This window comes from Scomber scombrus, chromosome 17 (assembly GCF_963691925.1).
Source record: "Scomber scombrus chromosome 17, fScoSco1.1, whole genome shotgun sequence".
Classification (NCBI taxonomy): domain Eukaryota; kingdom Metazoa; phylum Chordata; class Actinopteri; order Scombriformes; family Scombridae; genus Scomber; species Scomber scombrus.
This window is the reverse complement of record NC_084986.1, coordinates 9,628,684-9,648,620: the sequence shown is the minus strand read 5'-3', so window position 1 is coordinate 9,648,620 and position 19,937 is coordinate 9,628,684.

Sequence of the window (19,937 nt, the reverse complement as noted above, 5' to 3'; positions counted from 1 at the left end):
TCACTCTGTTGAGGTTTTGAAATATGGTTTTATCTGCCATTATTTGGTCCTGCAGTTCTCTGAGTCTGTTGAAGGTATTTGCAATGACCATATTTACAAAGTGCGTCTCCTGCTCTGGGGCGAAAGTCAATCTCTTCCACCAGATACTGGTTTGCTTGCAGTTCTGTAAAAACATTTAAATGGTTTTAGTGATAGATGCTTCTCATTATGAAAGTACAGGGCATATTACTGTAGCAGTAAGACCACAGCACTTACAGTAAATTACCAGCTGTTATTTTGAAATATCCGGATGATACCTGCAACAGAATAGTGGCTCAGATTTGGTGGAATTTTTGTTGAATTATTGTGTTCCTGACTCCCTTTCCTTTTTTCTGTCCTCCTTCTCCTGCTTCTCCTCTTACTTCTTTACCTCCTCGCCCATGTCCTCCTCTTCCACCTTTAGTTCTCACCCCTCTTACTCTCCGTCTAATATTGGTCTCCATTGTTGTCCAAACCAAATGTTTACCGGTGGCCTATTTATAGTACTCAAGCTCTGATTTATGAGTGGACTCATTATCTAAAAGTGTTTTTACATGTGTCAATGTGGAAAGGAAACAGGCAAAATAGTGTTGCAATGTAGAGACCAATGTTTGCAGTCTTTCTAGAAGTGTATTAATAAATTGCAAATTACACACTGAGTATGGAGCAGAGAATAGGCATTCAGTTTAGCACACTTGGTAGATACATTGGCTAGTGTTTGAGAGATAGTGCTTCAAGAATCACTCTTAATGTTAAAGCATTGCAAACAATGTATGAGACATACACATTGCTGAGATCTATATTAAATTGTGGTCAAATTGCAATCAAGAAAACGGAAGAAGTTCTCTTCTATATTATTTGTATTAATTTCTGGTTGCTTTTTGAGGATTGAACTGGAAACCATGGAAGTCCCAACAGGGCAATTTGTTGAATAGAATTTCGGAAAACACTGCGGTGAAATTCAATGTCCGTTATGTCAGTCATAGTTCTTTATAAAGGATGTTGCAGTCAAGAAATGTTGACACAATCGCCTCAAAAATGTCCTGCGTCAAAAAGGCAACTTTGCCGGGTGGTTCAGACCCAATCATCGCGCTTTATTGTAAAAGTCATGAGTGGGCCAGTGGCCATAGTGGCCCACAACCCACTGAGTGGGCTCGCTCCAAAATAGAATGGTACATTCCAAACCAATATAACAGCGGCAGTGCACCATCACAAGACCGCAGTAAATGGCAAAATTATTGTGCATACTTTCTGAGGCACGCCTAAAAAACCCCACTGTGTCCACATGCACTCCCGCTAACATCAGGTAGCACTTAAGTGTCCTTCGCCCTAATGTATGACTAAACATGCTGCCCCTTTACCAAGCTACCCTGATATGCAGAGAGGGACATTGCCATGCATGTGCTGCTGCCTCACCAGGCAATAAAGACACCCTGGCCTTCAATAACAGGATATGGTCTGCATTTCTCATTTTGCAAATGTGCACAAACAGCTCTTTAAAATAAGACGCAGCTTCTGTTTGATAAAAAAAGAAAAGACAAAGAGTCACAGAGCAGCCGCCCATTTCCTGGGAAACTTTGCTGTGTCGCTGTACCATTTTCAAATGTTTTCCTCTCTAACTGTGTAGTCGGCTGTTTTCCCACTCTTGTGTTGTAAAAATCAGGAATGTCACTGCTATAATGAAGCGCCTCTATGAAAAGACAGGATGGGAGAAAATTGAATTAATGTTAATATGGCCATTAGGTTACCACCCAGCAGGAGAAATATGGCAAACCCTCGGCCTCAGTTAATCACTTTGTTACACTCCAAACTTTCATCTGCATAGTTTTGGCCAGAAGCAGGGGGAAAAGGCAAACCCAGAGCTAAACCAGAGATCTGTCTGCAGCGTAGTCTGTCTTCCAACCACGCACTGAAAGCTCCTGGTGAACACACAAACTCTGCTGTGAGGTATCCTTGAGGAAAATATCCATTTACTTCACAGCAACACACAAAGGTGTGCCTCAAACTAGGCTGAAATAGAAAAGCTGACACATGCCGGCAGACTGGCTGCATCAAATATACCTCCTGTTGCGAATTCTCAAGGGTGAGTGTATCTGCCAGTAGTTGTTGGCCTGTGGAGAGGCCATTGGACGAAAAGGAGTAGTGGCTTGGACTTAAGCTGTCACGATTTTTAATTTAATTTTGGAAAACATCCCCTCATATAAAAAAATACATAATACAGAGTTTTATGTCTGTTTGGATTTTATTTGTTGCACAATTTATGGGCTGAATATTGAATTGAAATTGGTCCTTTAATTAGCTCTTCCATAATGAACTAAATAGCGACAGAAGTCAATGAAATCGAGCATGTGGATGCAGTCACTGAACAGCTCAGATGCAGCCTTACGCTCATTCACATTTTACCGATCTGAATCTCTCTGTAGCCTGTCAGAGTATTTGTATATATCCCCTGCATCATCTGTTGTATATCAAAAAGATCCACAGTTTCATCTGACAATGGGAGTAGCATCAACATCAATGTGTTCCAGATCTGGCAACCTGATAGCCTGCCTTTCTTCTGCCTGTAAACAGATCATTCATTCAAAGCCTCTACATTTTACTTAAGACCAGCCCAGGCTCAGTGTCCGCTGACTGGTTCCACGTGTGTGCAGGCGGTACTGAGGTGTGTATGCATGTGGTTGTGTGTGTGTGCGCAGGCTCCACTAAGGGGGTCATGAGTCACTGGAACAGGGACATGACTGATGCCCTCCCTAAGTCTTACTCTAATTACTGCTTAGGTGTCGGTGATTGCCATGGTGACAATCCTGAGCTCGACCGGTGTGCTGTTTCATCCCGCCACGATGACACTGTCACCAAACCCAAGTCTGTAAGCTGTAATTGTGCATTTTCAAAAGTACTGCATTAGTCAATCACTACACACCTTGACGTTTGGATGTGCGTAGGTCGTGGCGAGCAGCGACCCTGTCAACTGTTCTAGTAATTGCTGCTGAGTAATGTTCTTGCTTTGGCTCGAATAGGGAAAAAAAACTCGCCAATAAATCTGGAGGCCATTTTAGGACGTCACCCAACAGGCTATGAGTTCACATGGGAAAAAAGTTTGACTATTATAAGCCAAAGAAATGGCAAAGTTGAAACCATACAACTTTAACAACATCAAATTAAAGCTCTCATCAAAAGTTGGCCGCCGTGGAAAGAGGGCGAGAAGGCACAAAGTTGGCCAACAAAGCAGCACAGTTAGAGGAAATACCCACACCGCTGACTGCACAGAAGCACAGCCTCTAGTCATTTCCAATGCTTGCAAAGACAATGGGGATACGCCGAGGCTTAAGTAATAAGCCCAAAATCACTTCCAGAGCAGCGGGGCCTCTTCATTTCAGCGTGGCAGCGATGCAGGGAAATCAGAGCCACGCGAGTTGAGGGTTTCATGGAGGATCAAAGATCGTGATTAGCCTACACTGTCCATCTACCATTATGGGGAGATCTGCCGCCGATGGCAACCATATGCTGGCCGGATTAGCCTCTCCATCACAATCACTATCTGGGGGGAGAGGAGACAAAGAGAAGAGAAGAGAAGAGGGGAGGAGAGAAAAGTGGAGCGCAAAGCAGAGGAACGGAGAGGAGAGCAGAACAGAGGTGAGAAGAGTCCAAAGAGAAGAGAGAGGGATGAGAGGAATGGAGGTGGAGAGGTAGAAAACATCAAATGTCAGTCAGTGATGTGTGGCATAACACGTGTGCCCAATATGCAGGAAGCCTTTTGGCAGGTTTCCCTGACCTATATAGTCCGGAAGTTGGAGAAACTGCAGGCTGAAACAAGTCTTTCAACTTTTAAATGAGCCACAGTAGATGCTCTGTTCTGCACATTTGGAATTTTAATAAAGCTGATACAAGTGAGCAGTAAAAAAGTGTAATTTTTCAAACTGTGTTTGAGGGGGAAGGTCATTTAATTCAGTCAAAAATGTGACCATTTCATATAACAAAACTCAAGTTTAAATGTTCCTTACTTTTAAGTAATTAATAATACCCCAAAAGTTCTATGTTCTGTGATCATAATGGTAATCAGGGGCTTATGGCATTGGCTATCAACAGTTAGTAATTTAAACTGTCTCTTAACGATAGTCTACATTTTAAAGGACCCATCATGTTTTTAAGTTTGTATTCTTATCGGGAAGCTAGTTAGCTCAGCTTGCTAGAGTTAGCACTGACTCCCACTAGAGTTTACTTTTCTTTCATTCAATTTCAACACCTTCAAGTCATCAGCAACTCCTGCACACCTAGTGTTTTGTCTATCTACCATTACACAATCATTTTATGTCTCATATGGGTCCAGATGTAGTAACGGCAAATGACCAGACTATAAAAAAAGAGTAACGGGAAGTTGTAACCGTATGCCATATTCAGGCCAAATCAGGCAGTGGGGCGAAACACCAGTCTTCCCATTCTTCTAAATAGGGGTAGTGTGTTTACGCTGCAGGGGTTTTGGCCACACCTGTCTGCGGCGGGAAATTTGATCCAGATTCAACTTCTGTGGAAATGCAACCCGATGTCATGCTGCAGTTGGCAATCACAGCTGGCAATCACACTGATCAGAGCTGTAAAATCCTGCCATGACAGAGTATTAAAATGTTATTAGGAGGAGGTGAGGACATTTGTCTTCATTTAATAATGTTAAAAGTAAAGTTAGGCTTTGCTGTCGGCATCCCGAGTAATCTCAAAAAAGAGAAAAGAGAAGCGAAAGAGAGAGAGAGAGAGAGACAGAGAGCAGCTGTGATCGAGCGAGCTAGAGAGTGAATAAAGAGAGGCAGCAGTGGTAATGAGAAAGCTGGTGAATCAGTTCAATAAAACATTATTTTCTGATTGTTTCACAGCAGTTTGATTCTAGAGCACAAACGCTCACATTCCCACGCACCTCTGCACAAACCTGCAGCAGTGCACTGCACCACCTGATCTGGTCTGAATAAGGGTTCAGCCCTCTGTATAGTACCCTGTAATTTAAATCATGACACGGAGCAATGTACAAAGTCACAGAATAATATAGGGGGTACTGATATCACAGATGGGACTACAGGCCAGTATATGTTTGAAAAGGACTAGATTGGTTCGTACAGTACATGTCCAATTGTATTGTAATTGGACACGCAATTGTTTGTAGCTACTCCGAACTGCCGCACTGGAAGGCAGGGTTCTCTCATAGAAAAGGGCAAGATGCGATACTCATTAGAGGTGTGGGTGTTTCTGTTCGACCATCTGATAAGCACTTCTGATGAAGCATACTGGCAACTTAAACAACGACTAAGGCTACGTTAGATCTGCATGAAAAAACAAAGACCTCTCATTCATTTGAATGGCAGTGCATTGACACAGCGGGGTGGTCAACATAGGGGGCTCCAGCAGCACAACGCCCGACGAAAAAAAAGTTAAACCAGGTTCAACTTTGGCTGCAAAGGAATGTCATTCAACAAGACGCTGTGTTGGCCAATCACATACATGCAAGTACACTTTCTTGGTGCATTACTTTGTGACGTAACACTGTGTTTCTGCCATTTACCTTGCCATCATCTCGACAAAATATAAAATAGTTGACACCACGGTAACTTTCCAATGTTCTAAAATCTTGTCTGAGAGTATTTGGTGTCTGATAAGCCTTTAAGCACATTAATCTGTAGCCCCAACTGCGCTTCCTGGATCAGATTTCATTGTCTCACCAGTGTCTTAAACACCATGCCCACACCAATGCAGCCCCCTGCAGTGTTTTAACGCAAGGTTGTTTCGGTCTGAATGCAGTTTAACAATGTTGGTCCCCCAGCTGGTTAACTGCTTGTGCTGTTAATACATTTTTCATTTTGACAATTAGTACACAAGTCAAAGTCAAATGAAGATATACTGATTTTATTGCAGAAGTGAATTTTCATTTCAATTTGACGTTAAAGAGTTGGACCACAAGAAAATAAAAAAGCATTATAACTGTTTGTCAATTGTCTCTCTATCATTCTCTCTTCTGTCTCCTTCACCCGCTCCCCCAGCTCTGTGCCTGTTCCAGATTACTCAGATGAGCCGATGAGTCGTAAGGTTTAATGGGCCTCTCTTCTCTTTCATCAGCAGAGAGCCCAGTCATCACTACTGAGTGGAAAGCCTATGTGGGCTTGGCTGCTTGGGGAATAGGAACGGGATTAAGTGATATCATATTGTTTAGCAGGGGATCTTCATCCCTTAGCAGCAGCCCTGAGAGTCAGTCATGCCTTCAATAGGTGGGTAGTCATCGTGTCCTCTGATTTGGCTCTGCGAGCAGTGATATCTGCATCATTGATATTTTATCTCACAGCTGTCATGACAGTAAAATGAAATTAAAATGAAGGCATTTGTGAGAAATGGATGAGTCACTTGTATATCATACAGGCACATTCATGCTGTTATATTACACACACACAGCATCTGCGACAGTCTGTCTTTCTGTTTTCTCCAGCTGAGAAAATGAGTGGGTGGGAGTACTCAGCCAATTCCCTTGAGGCCTGTTTTCCTTGAAGAATGAGCTATCTGATGAAACAGTGTTTTGTGAATCAGTAGTTTTGGTTTATATTTTTCTATGTAAACCATTTAGTCTTCATGTACCGATGGCATGAGGACACTTGGCCCTGTAAAGTTTCCTAAAAGCATTTTGCACTGAGATCATGTTTGCACATTAGCTTACAGTGAAACTTAGATGAACTTACGGCAGCGCAAAGATGCTTAGGGGAAACCTGGCCCTGGTTATAAGAGAAGGTTAGAGCACATAACTGCTGCTGTGTAGAGACTTTATAGTAGCAGTTCACACTGGGCCTCAGATGGCTCCCTTGTGGCGTTTTAGCTCTCACAGTTAGTGTCAATTTTTAGAGCCTTGATACTGTGAAACTTGAACTCACAGAAGACATGCAGTATTGTGCAAAAATAGAGCATTTCAGAGAAGTCCATCTCTTGCCAAATTTGACTTTACACTAGAATAATAAGACATGCACATTCTCCTTCATTTTGAGGTTTTCTGAAATTAATGAAATGAGGAGACACTGTACCTGAAACAACACAAAAGCATTGCGGTTCCTTTGGAGGAAAGAATATTTGTGAATCTGGAGGGGTGGTTTGTGCCTGTGAATAAGCAGACCCTTCCATCCACCATTCCACTCTAATTAGGTGCAACAGATTCAATATAAACGTCACGGTCTTTCATATAATCCTTCCCATTAAAATAAGAACCACCATTAGGGAACACTGATGTAATGACTGTTATGAATGCAAGCAGTTCTAAATGTCAGATGTCATTTATCTTGGCCACCCATGTTTCTCCGTGGTATGAAACCTTTAAGAAGGTTCACAGAGGATTATCAAAATGCTACACGAGTTCTTTACCAAATACACAAGCATAGGAATAATAAAAGTGGAGGTATTAAAGGCAATAAAATAACACATTTCTTAAATTAGTTAGTATTAGCGTCTCTTTTAAAGCACTCATTTAAACCAGGCTTACTAACACTTAATGTTTTGCCCTCCCAAAACAAACAATCCAAGAATAGAGTTGTGAAGTGGGAGAGGCCATTGGTTTCCCATTCAGTGTTCCCATTTCAAGTATTTCTTTCAATTATCTCGTCAACGTTACTTGACATAGAAACATGGGCCATTTTTTCAATTTTGTTTCTGAGAAATCAGGTATTTTCAATCAGTTTGGTTCTAAAATACCCATGAGCCTTGATATGAAGAAGAGGCCAGTCAGAGTTGCGAATCAGAGCAGTACTGAATTCAAAGCTCTTTGTCTGTGCAGTTGAGATTAAAACATACACATAGTTGGACCAGAATTTAACTACAGATTGTGTTTTTAGTTTTCTCAACAACTTAATCTTTAGCTACCATCACCTCCATTTTTCTTTTTTCTTTTCAAAGAACTGAATATTTTGTAACGCAGTTGTTAATCTATTGTACAGATGATTTAACCGGGAGAGTTTCATGTCTATCCAGATAATATCCAAATAAGATCACAGACAGGATCAGTTGGCAGGCATCTCATGTTCAGACTTTATCAGCTGTAGTCAATTAACCTTCATTTTGTGGGTTAGCTTACCTATAAAATTAAACTGTTGACTTTTATCTGGCAAACATGCATTGCAAGCCAGTGTCTGTACGCTCAGCGAAAGATGGTTTGTTACAGGAATAACTGTATTGTATTGTTTTTATTGTCATTTTGCTGTGAAAAAGCAACAAGTGAGTTGTGTTCTGTGCAAATAAATTACAGTTTGTAGTATTAGTTGCCAGCGCAACACATTTTTCAGGCTTGTATGTTTTTGGTAGATAGCATTTGAGTACTGACTGACGACTGGTAATGACGCTGTTGTCACTAAATATTATTAACAATATATTAGTTTAGGTTTCTAAAAACTGATCCACTTTTAAGTTATCTGTAGTTGACATCAAATACAAGTCAGATATTATAGATTTGGTGAAGAAAAACGCATTTGCTTTATTGATCATTCCATTTAATACTTAAGATTTCATCATTTCCTAAAAATGTATTAACAGACATTGTTTAAATGTCTAATATATGTAAAACATATATTCTTATATCACTTTAGTCATTTTGTAAAACTCAACTGTCTTCTGTCCACTTAAATGGAGAAATGAGTAGAAAAATGGGCCCATTTGCCCCCTCCCAGAAAGTCCTGGTTCAAACTAGGTCTGTGCACAATTAAAATAATCCTCAAATGTAGACACACAGCTCATGTCTTCCTTGGAACTTTTTCTTGAAAAATGCAGGATGTTAATGAGAACATTTTTAACACCATGTTTTGTGGTAAAATGTCACATTGTGTTTTCTAAAAGAACATACAGTGTGTGTATGCTGAAATATATATTTTTTAAAGTACAAGCATTTATCTGTCCATGAGTAACTACAGATTAACTCTGCATCATCTGTTAACGTATGACTTGTCATTCAATTTACAACTTCTTTCAGTGTTTTTGTACCATGAATTGTATGGTGATTAAGTGTTACTACATTTTCAAGTGAAAAACCAGAACTCGGGTAGATTGATTCATTCCCCTCATGTTGTAACTTTAGTAGTGCCTTCTGGAAACATCTATTCCTGCTGCTGGCTATCCAAAGGACAACACAAAAAGACACTTTAGAACATTTCATCAAATTTCATGACATGGAAAAAAAATACAACAAGACAAATATTATTTTTAAGTTTATGACAGTTGACATTAACATTGATATATGAAGTGCAATGTGTAAGTTAGAAACTTCTTCAATTCTCAAATATGGCAAGGAATCTTCCAGAGGAAACAGCTTTAAAGATGAAATGTTCCTTCAAACTATTTTGAATGAAAGCTGGTTCATTAAATATGCTGGAAAATCACATTTTCTATGCTGGTCTGCAGCATAAAAGTCAAATGGAGAAAGATTTAGAATTCCAAGTAAAAACTGAGACAGATTTTGTCTTGTTTCTGTTATTTCAGTAGGATCAAATGGTTATACTGTGCTTTGCCTGAGTAGCAGTCAGTAAACAGTACTCGCTGGACAGGCTGGAATGCGTTTGCATTTCAAATGTAAGTTTTGATTAACTTTATTAAACTTAGAAAAATCTCCTCTAGCGAGGAAGGGCTTATAATTGTTGTGTAGTGATGATGTCTGTGCAGACATAAAATGGGTCTTCCCCACCCTGACACCATGGAGAAAACTGTAAATCTATCATGTGCAAGACTTTCAACAATTTAGTCACCCTTTGAAATTTGCCTTGATGAGCAGTAATTGCCATCCATCCCCTTCCATCATCTGCACACTTTCATGTCCCCTCAGTGGGTCTTGAATCATGGCATCTCGCGGTCTCCTAAACGACCCTTCGGGTGTCTGATCTCTGAGAGAAGACCACCAAAATTGCAGAACTTTGGCACCCAAGAAGGCCCTCTGGTGTGCCCATTAAATCATCTTACCCTATTCCCATCTCAATATAGCCATGTATTTCTGAACAAGATAAATATTTGACTAATACATACTGTAGGTGCAGCACTGGGCTCAGGCCAAAAACACCACTATCAAAACACGAGTGAAAGAGGAGCATTCACCAGTCGCTGATTATTGCAGATGCAGCATTTGCACATCTCTGATAAGCCAGGATCTTGATTTTGTCACAGTGTGTGAAGTTAAATTACACATCCTAAGTAAAACATCTAACACAGACCTCAAGCCACAAAGTCAGTCTTTGTATTTTGATTATTTATGGGTACAAATTAAGATCTTACAAAATAGCATCTCGACATCTACAAACTATGTCTGGTACTCGCCCTCTTGGCATGACCAGAGGACTATTTGATAATGAAATAGAAAAATGATTGCTTGCAAAATGTCCTTGGTTTGAAAAGAAACTTAGTCTAAGATTGTTATATTCAGAACAGTTCCTTCAATTACAAGCTGTTTCAAAAATATCAGATATAATGTGGAAAAAATAAACACTGATAATTTGTTGAGAGACAATTTTGAAATGTTTACGGTATCTCAGTTACATAATGCCTTTTGGGTTGTCGTCCAATTGGAGAGACACTGCTGGCTTTCATTAGCAGCAGGCATTTTTCTCCATCATATTGAGCGACGCTGCCAGAAGTCTGTGCTTCTGAAAACATTGCAGGGCCCTGCCAACAAGTAACCCCCCCACCCCCACCTCTCCCCTCAAGGCGCAGCCAGAGCGGGGCCAGATTGCTGAAAGGCAGCACAGGCAGTGTGGCCCATCTCCAAGCTTGGCCACTTTGGAAATCGCCACACGCAAGTGCTGGCCTCCCTGTCAGTGGCGTGATGGGGTCACCTCTGGGGCCTGGGGTGGGTAAACACACATGACCCAAGACAAACTTTCACAATTCCGCCAGGTGTGCAAACAGGAGGCCGCAAAAATACCCGGAAAAGTCTGACCATGCAAAAACAATATAACTGCCTCTGATGAACTCCTACAAATGCAGAAGGAAAGGCAGAAAGACCAACCAATCCAGGGCGGACCCGTCGTCAGCGGAGAGGGCATGTTAGCATTGCGCATAGAAATTCTTCACGTCTTAGAGAACGACAGGGTTTGATTGGTTTGGACGGAAGACTCACCTGTTCTGATTGGCCCCTAGTGTGGAACTCGTCCAGCCCACCCACTCAGCTGAGAAAATTCAGAACTTCATGTAGAAATAAAATGAGAAACAGCAAAAAGAGGCATTTTTTAGCTGTGTAGTTTAAATCTGAGCAGGCCCACTTTTTGCCTCGTCTCTAGAATTCTAGCTCAATAAAGCTTCCCACGTGGCTGCCGGTCTATTTTATGTCTCGCTGCTCTGTGGCTCTCTAGTGTTCGTTTCATGGCCTTTACCAGCGATCCAATCCACTCAGTCCTGATCCATTGTCTCTTGGGCCGGTGAGTCCTGTAGCTGACCTCTGTGGGGAGTCTTCCAGGCACCACATGTTGGTTTTGCGTCCATATGAACTCTACTTGCTTGAGCAGTTGGGCCTATGGCACCAACTCTGAAGGACACAGCAAAACAAGGACTTAACTACAACCAGATGCAGCACTGTCCTCCCAGATCATCCGTTATGCTTTGTGTTAGATCTTCCTCAGATAGTCATGCTGCCAGTGGAGGGGGATGCCTGTTTGTTTGTTCACGAGGGACAAGCAAAGCGTCGCAGTGTATTCACAAATATCTTTTTAATGTTGGCTGCAAGCTAATGCCATGGCACAGACTGAACATCTGGCATTGCATTTCTGCAAATGTTATTCTCTCTTGTGACTTCAGATTTATTCACAAATGATAATTAATGGACAATCCTACAACTGACAGGCATCGTAACGACAAACAGATAATTATTTTTTAACTGCAGTAAATCTTTATCATAACAACATGCAATTTGAGCCAACCAATTTCTTCTTTATAATGATATCATTGTTACAGCTTACCTCTGCTCACCCCTACTGCTAGACATTGAGTAAGCACGTAGCAGCCTGCTGGTTATACTATTAGCAATACAGATGAGAGATGTCTGCATGTCTGTAAAGTCAACCTGTAATTATCATGGCTGTATATCCCCGGGTGAGAGACTAAGTCAGATTTATAGATTTATTCTGTCTTCAAATTAGCATCATGCCTCAGATTCCAGCATTTCATCTTGCAGGCTGCTGGAATGTTTAGAGAGCACAAAAGGCAGTCATTGTAATTCACAAATACACAACCTCATGTAACTGCAGTAGGACTCCTTTCAGTTTTTGGAACAGTTGAGAACTGTTTGGAATAAAAAGCTAAATCTAATTCTGTATATTGTTAAGGAAATAAGACTGTATTTCAACTCTTGGGAGAGCAGCTACTAGAAGATGAGAGTCATCACCTACTATAAATGCATTAGGGCCTTTTAGCCAATTTAGGATTCATGAATGATTTTTCCTGCTGCATTTAAATGTGTTGATACCACAACAGCACAGTTCAGCACACCCTCATTCCCAAATGGCTCTAACTTTCCACATTAAAGACATGTAATAAATATTATGTTGCAAGTGTTCATCGATTCATTCATTTAGTCATTCGAAAGACAAATGTAAACATTTTGTTTTAGGGTTTTTAGTTTTAGAATTGGGAAGCCAACAGTGTGATCATAATAAAATTTAAATATCACCAGTAGACCTATATTGTTAGACTTCAACATAAATGCACCCCAGTACAGGTTTTAGTAAATTACATTAAACATATATTTAATTCAGTGACCAATTACATTCACAAAACTGTAGTTGGTTTAATAAATATATAAATATAAATAATATAAAATATATAAATAAAATAAAATATATACATAAATAAATATAATCCAACACTATAATAAAAATTAAATATAACACTCATACTTGTAATCAGTACTTGTAATTTATATATCTCTTAGTATATTTTGCTGATAATAATTGACGCACATTTACTTAATGCAAGTTAACATATTAATAATAACAATACTACTACTACTAGTAAAAAAATAACAATACTACATTCAATTTTGTGAATTCAGTCCTTTCTCTTGAAATGAAGCATTTCTACATTGTGGCATTGCTGCTTTAATTAAGGATTGGAATACTTGTTCCACCACTGAGGAAACCACTGAAAACCCCCAAAGTTAATGAAATTTACTTCAGGTATGCATACAAATACCTCAGATTTTCTTCTGTGCCACATTTTACAACAACATAGTTCATCCACTACTGTTGTACTGGGCTTTGGAGTTTCTTGCTTTCAAATACTACTCCCAGAAGAACAGTAAGCTTCTAATTTTTTTTACAAGTATATAATCTGCATGTTTTACCGGCACAGTGGTATGCAGTACTGTTTTTTCTTTTCTTTTTTTTCTCTCTTTCTTCTTTTTGTTTTTTAAGTGCCACCATAAACAGCTATAATGTAACATATGCATGCCTGTGTGTCAGTAATGTTTTTTGATTATCCAAATTCCAGCACACATTAGGATGTGATAGGTGCGCCCTGTTTGAAGTTAAGTGTTTTTTTCCATGAGAGGTAAATACATTCCTCGGCTGGCTTGTGCTGGATTGATCTCTGCTGACTCAGAAGAAAGATTGCATGCCTACCAAACAGCTAATAGACAATGCCTCAGGGTTACTTTGGTGCACGTACAGTACATGTGCAGACGGCTTTGTGCGAAGAACAATGTTTACAGTTCAGTCCTTGGGATAGCTACACAGACTCTCATTTGTATGCTGTTTCTGCAGTCTGTAGTGCAAAATAGAGAGAGAAAATATAAATATCAGAAGCATTCATCCTTCAAAGAAGATGAGGTGATACACATCCACTTATGCAGCCTTATACAAAAAAGCCTAAAAGTTTTATTATACTATTTTGGTGTTAAGAATATAAAATACTGTAAATGTCAAATCTAGTGTAATTGTACTATGCTAGAAGTTCCTTTCCTAAATTCAATATATTTCTGAGTTGACTTGGAGTACTCCCATCTGATTTAAATTTGATATGCAGACAGCAGTAAGATATAAAGCCATAAACTATGGTACAGTTTTAAATGATTATCCTAGGACAATACAGCCAGTGAACTCTGCGAGCTAGCCTGCCTGCCTGCGCTCCAGGCTGTATTATGACTGGTTCAAGTCAGCGTCCTGCTCATACATCTTTCTAAAATTATACACCACAATGAAGAAAAGCGGCCACTTCTAAACAATGTCAAAAATTCAGATTTAGATCCCCCCTTTTTTTATCTTGTTATTGTGTTACACAGGGACTGAAAGACGAGTCACAGCATTATGAAATCATGTGAGGAGGGCAATTATCTATCACAAAAGCCCCACAGAAAAAAAAAATAACCCACCGGCTCGAGAAGACAACAGAGCCTTTTGTTTGCCCCATTGTCAGTGACACAGTGCCGAACTCCTCCTCATAATGGCTTGTTTCTCCAGTGAGCTGTCTGCTTTTATCAGACATACTTTGTTCTCGACAGCAAGTAAACAGAGTTTCTGAGACACATAATAGGCAGCTTATGTATAAGCTCATTCAGGTTGCGATTGGCTGTCGTGACCCCCAGATTTGAGTCACGGCCAGCGCAGAGTTAACTTATTCGTCCTCACACTCGGTGTATGCATGACACACAGTCATTTATGTTACTGACATTTGCTTAGAGTGACGGCATCATGTGACCGGGGGCGTCATGTGACTCTCAGCCTTGTAGTGGAGTTGTATCATCAGTGCGATGTAATTATAATGCTGACTTAGCAGTTTAGCCACTTGAACTTCATTGACCTCATCCTAGCAGCTATTGTAAAATCTCTCAGCTGTTGACAACTAACCACACAATAACAGGGTTTCTAGTGGCCACAACTATACTGTACCAACCTCCCAGGACACGGGCTGTAGAGGCCGAGAGAGAGTCTGTGAAGAGGTAGAGTAAATCGCCACCGAGGTCCTCAGTCATGGTCAGCGAGTCCCTGGTATGGAGAAGCCGCTGTTTTAACGGCTAACCCTAACCCTGTTCGGGTCTCCGCGGCTGGACCTGTCCTCACCTTTAACACAGCATAGCATATATAAACCAAAGAGCAAAACTTGTGGAGGACCAGTATGCGTTTCAGACAGAGAAGCACCATAAAGTTCCACAGAGGTGGAGAAATAGCAGGAGAGTGTATGTATGCCAAGTAAAAAAGATATATATAAGTCCACCTCCATCTACTTAGCACACAAATTAAACCAACTTGTCAGTGAACATTTAGAAATCATCGCTTGGGTCTCAGCGGGCCTCGCTGTTTGAACTGCAGTGTAGGTAGGCACTGTTTATCCTGGACCAGGACCTTGATTAAAATGAGGAATGGAGGAAAAAAGGAATGGCTCAGTCTCTCAGTGGTCAGCCACAGCCTCCTCATCGCAGTCTCCACCAATGATCTGACTTTCCCCTTTTTGCAGTTTTATGTAATCACAACTCTAAGAGCTATTTTTAATGTGTGTTTAGGTTGTGCGCGCGCCATTCGATATTAAACATTTCCCCTTATTACTTAAAGGCCGACTTTATTTTCCCTCAAAGCTGTGACTCCAAAAACAGCTGTCCAGACACCACAAGAAAGGGCCTTAAGTCACTGGAAGATGTAGATATCCCTGCTGGACTCCAAAAGAAAAATATCTACTTTTCATTAAGATTATACCATACCGTACCTTACCAAACAATTCACATAGAACATCAACATCCTCTTGGCGACGCTGTGTCGTAGATTAAGTTTCTGCACTTCCATGAGTTTTGGACCATGTTGAAGTGAACCTCTCCATGACTCTTGCTTTATTCTATGGCTGCAGGTCACCGTGCCGCCTCAGCAGCGCTGTAAGGAGATATTTACGTTCACACCAGTGGCACAGCGGCCAACAGAAGCTGATTGCAAGTGGTGTTTGTTTCCAATGAAAGCATGTTAATTCGGGCTTGGCCGCAGTGTAAACTACCTTGGCGTTTTACAGATGTCGCCTGTTAAAGTGAATCACTGTACCTGCCTGTTTGCCCGGCCAGGCAGTTCTGATGCCGTGCCAGAAAGAGTACACAACACGAGCCAAAGGGCTATTAATAAGCCCTTCCTTTTCTAATACTGTAATACCTACACGTGCGTAATGTCTGCTCTGGGCTAATTATGTCACATCATTTTTAGCATTCGCAGAGAGACGAATACAGACAGTCATACAGCCTCAGTCTGAGTTAATTTTAACTCATCTTAGGTATCATTCTCTCCCAATATTTTTCCAGAAATACTCTGTTGCAAGAAATAATTTTCTATGAAAACAGTCCACTTCGAAGTTTATCTGCTCTGACAAAGCGAGGAAACCATGTAGTGTATCCAGCAGAACTACCTTATACACACTGTGTTAATAGCATGTGTAATTTTAAGCATGTCCCAACATATGATACCTCTATTATGTTTCTATGAGAGCTTGTGATAACAAAGTGAGTCCATTTGAAGGTGTGTGGTCCTGAGTGGTAGAGGAGAGAAAGTGTCTGGCAGGGTGGGCCATCGACCACAGTCCTCAGGGCAGACCTTGGCCAGATCTCTGAGTATGTCCAAGCTCTTCAGCTCCGCACACACACACACACACACACACACACACACAAGTATAGTAAGTATAGTATACGGCCACCAGTGGAGAACCAGTAATGAATGAAATATTATATTCCACATCATATTCCAGTCTTTAACATTATTACTTTCACATAAAAGCTGCTCTCTCTTTTTTTGTCAGCAAGGAGGACATATATTAAAAAATTGTCTCTACAGCAAAATGAGGACCTCTAAAAATGTTGTGGTACATCCCCTAAGAGAGGTAGGGTTTTTTTCCACGTTGTGCTGTATAGAGCTCCTTCCCCTGCTTACGTATACGGTGTGATTAGATATGTTACATCCAATTCAACTTTTTTCTTTCATATGAACTCCAGAGAACATCAGTAACAACTCGGTAACATCACACACTCTCTCTTGTTTCGCTCCTCTCAGAACATAATTGCTAAAATCCTTCCAATCAGGCAAGTCGTTTACAAAGAATAAAGTGAATAAATACCTTTTTAACTGAGTACTGTTTATTTGCCGGGAATCGTTATTCTTTTGAAAACAAAACCAGAACCTTTAACGTTGCGTGTACCCTGGATTAGATCTGGGCTTAGTTGAATTAAGTTTTTTGACTTGGTCATAAGCAAAGGCAGCAGTTGTGGTCAAGGTTTCTGTGTTGAAAAGGGTTTGTTGTGGTTTTTTTAAGGTGAGTGGAACCACTGACCTGACCGAGAGTCGGGCAAGTAAAATAATATTTGTCCAACTTTAACTAAACTTTGTTACCGTTCATTATCTGTTCCTTTCAGTTACAATCTTTGCATTTCTTAAAAAAATTTTTTTTTAAATCCAGCAGCGATATCTGAGACTACAACATCCTCATAGTTCAGAATTTCGCCATCAAGGTTGTTTATCTCATGTTATGCCACCCAAGAAGTTATGTTTCCTGCCATGTGAATTTGAGTTTGACATTTATGCTTTATTTTCATTCCATGTTTTAGATTCAATCACGATGTGCAAATTATATTCCCATCAAACTGCATGTAATTTATTGGGGCTCGGCAGAACTCGCAGCGGTGCTGCACTCTGTCCTGCACTTTAGTTCTTTGACAGCAAAGCATCCATTTGCAATAACCTTAGAAATGTTTATACACAGTGTTAGATATTATTCTTGAAAGACTGAAGTATCAAGTACCAAACTAATCCTACATGTAAGGCCTGTCTTTGCTTTTGCACTGATTACCCAGAATATATATGTACAGTCTAACAATTATGAAGGAGAACTGTTGTTGAATGATTTTGAGTATCCTTAATGTGAAGGTAAACTGTACAGATGACATGATACATTAAATCTATGAATGGAAATAGGCACTGTGTACATTCTGTGATACACAGTGTGTTTGCAAGCTGCCAATAGCAGCATCTGAACAGCCCTTCCCTAAGGATTCTGTAACTCAAGAGGCATGTTCTTGTTTTAGACAGCAAATATTTATAAAGCAGCGGGCCAAGGAAAATGTTTCACTGCACAAAAATAAGGTAGGTGGCTAAGACTTGTGGAATCGCTGTTGTGCAGTATAAAATTGGGTGGATTGTTTGTATTTCATGTTTTACATTATTATTGACTTTTTCCACCCAAACCTACAATCAGGTCATTAAGATTTGAAATAAACAAGGCTTCATAATCCATTGCTAAATAATGAAACATGTTTAATTTAACCAGCACCAATTAGACAAATAACATTAAAATAAATGTGATAATTTTACGTGGTTTGTGGTTACTGTGCTAGGTTAAATGTATTAATTATTTTTATTTTTATCTCAGATTTCTTCATATTGCCAGTGTGAGCAACCATGACTTACAATTACACATTTGATTCAACATCATTTGGATTTTAAGCTGTAATTTCTCCTACATAGTTGTAATAGTAAGTAGTTTACATTAAGTATAGAATTACTGTAACATTACTACATTTACAGTTCCTTAAGACAAATGCTTACATTTTTTTTTCAGAAATGCAGAATCTAGGGCCCAAAATGTGACGGTTCAGCCAAACAAAATGTTCGCTATACTTTATGGCTGTTGCTATAGATCAACAGTTAAACGGTCAGTTCATACAAATAACCCAACAGTTTTTAATCAAAACCAGGTTTTGGTTTTATCCAACAAGGTTTTGAGAAATCCATCTTTGATATATATGCTGCCACTCAAGTACATCAGAGATGAATGTAATTTAAGTAATCCAAGGAACACAGTTACCTTTAATTTAGGAGCAATTTACATTGTAGAAAGTAGTTCAAATAAATGAATTTTACATTTAACAATTCTTATTTTTCACCAGTGTGGACAATTATTCTGTTCACTTCCATTGTATCAGGGTGTAGGCAGAAATCTCTAATCTATTGTATCTGTATAGCTTGACGCAATTAGATGTTCTTGACAGCATCAGTGTTTTGTAATCAGCGTGATCTGACTATTTAAATCACAAGCTGCAACTGAAAAACAGTGATAATTAGTATGACAGGCTTGTGCAATTTAATGATTGAAAGATAGTAATTTTCCACTGAAAATAACAAATCATAAGAGCTTAAAGGACAATTCCTCTCTTTACTGCTTAGTCATACTTACCCACTGGCAAGTGACAAGATAACAGATACTTTAACACTTTCGAACCTGACTGAACTCCCAGCGTCATTCCACACATTCCTCTGCTTCTGTACTAACACCCCGTCTGTGTTTTTCATCTGTTGTAACAAACACCTGTGATCACTGATCAAAGACGAACCGGGGCACAGCGCCGGGATGTGTGTGGGGGTGTGTGTGTGTGTGTGTGTGTGTGTGTGTGTGTGTGTGATTTTGGAGTGTGATGATTCATCATTGATTGTCATGAGCTGACTGCACTACACTACAAACTGGCAGGCCAGTCTTGTACAGTGTTTGTTTTATAGTGTGTGTGTGCGTGTGTCCTCAAGTGTTACCGAGACTGTGAGAAGGCATCTCTTTCAGAGGGAAGACAGGTGGCCATGATTTACAGGCTCTTACAGGAATCGCCCCCGTCTGCCGCTTCTATGAGAACCAATTAAAGCACAGTTCAGGCTTGCATGTGTGCATGCACATGCACACGCAGATAACATGACTACTGTCTGTGATACAGCAACGTAAAGAGTGTGAAACAGGAAAAAGGAAACAAATTCGGGCTGCAAGAAGTGACACAGAAGCAGCCCTTCAGACACTCATCTGTAAATAAGCAGACTTTCACACCACCTCCGCTTTTCTCCCTATTTCTCTTCACACTCTCTCACCCAGTCTTTCTGTCTCTCTTTCCCCCTTCTGCCTTCTTCTGTGCATACACAGACAAACACACCCATGCTCAGACACACACG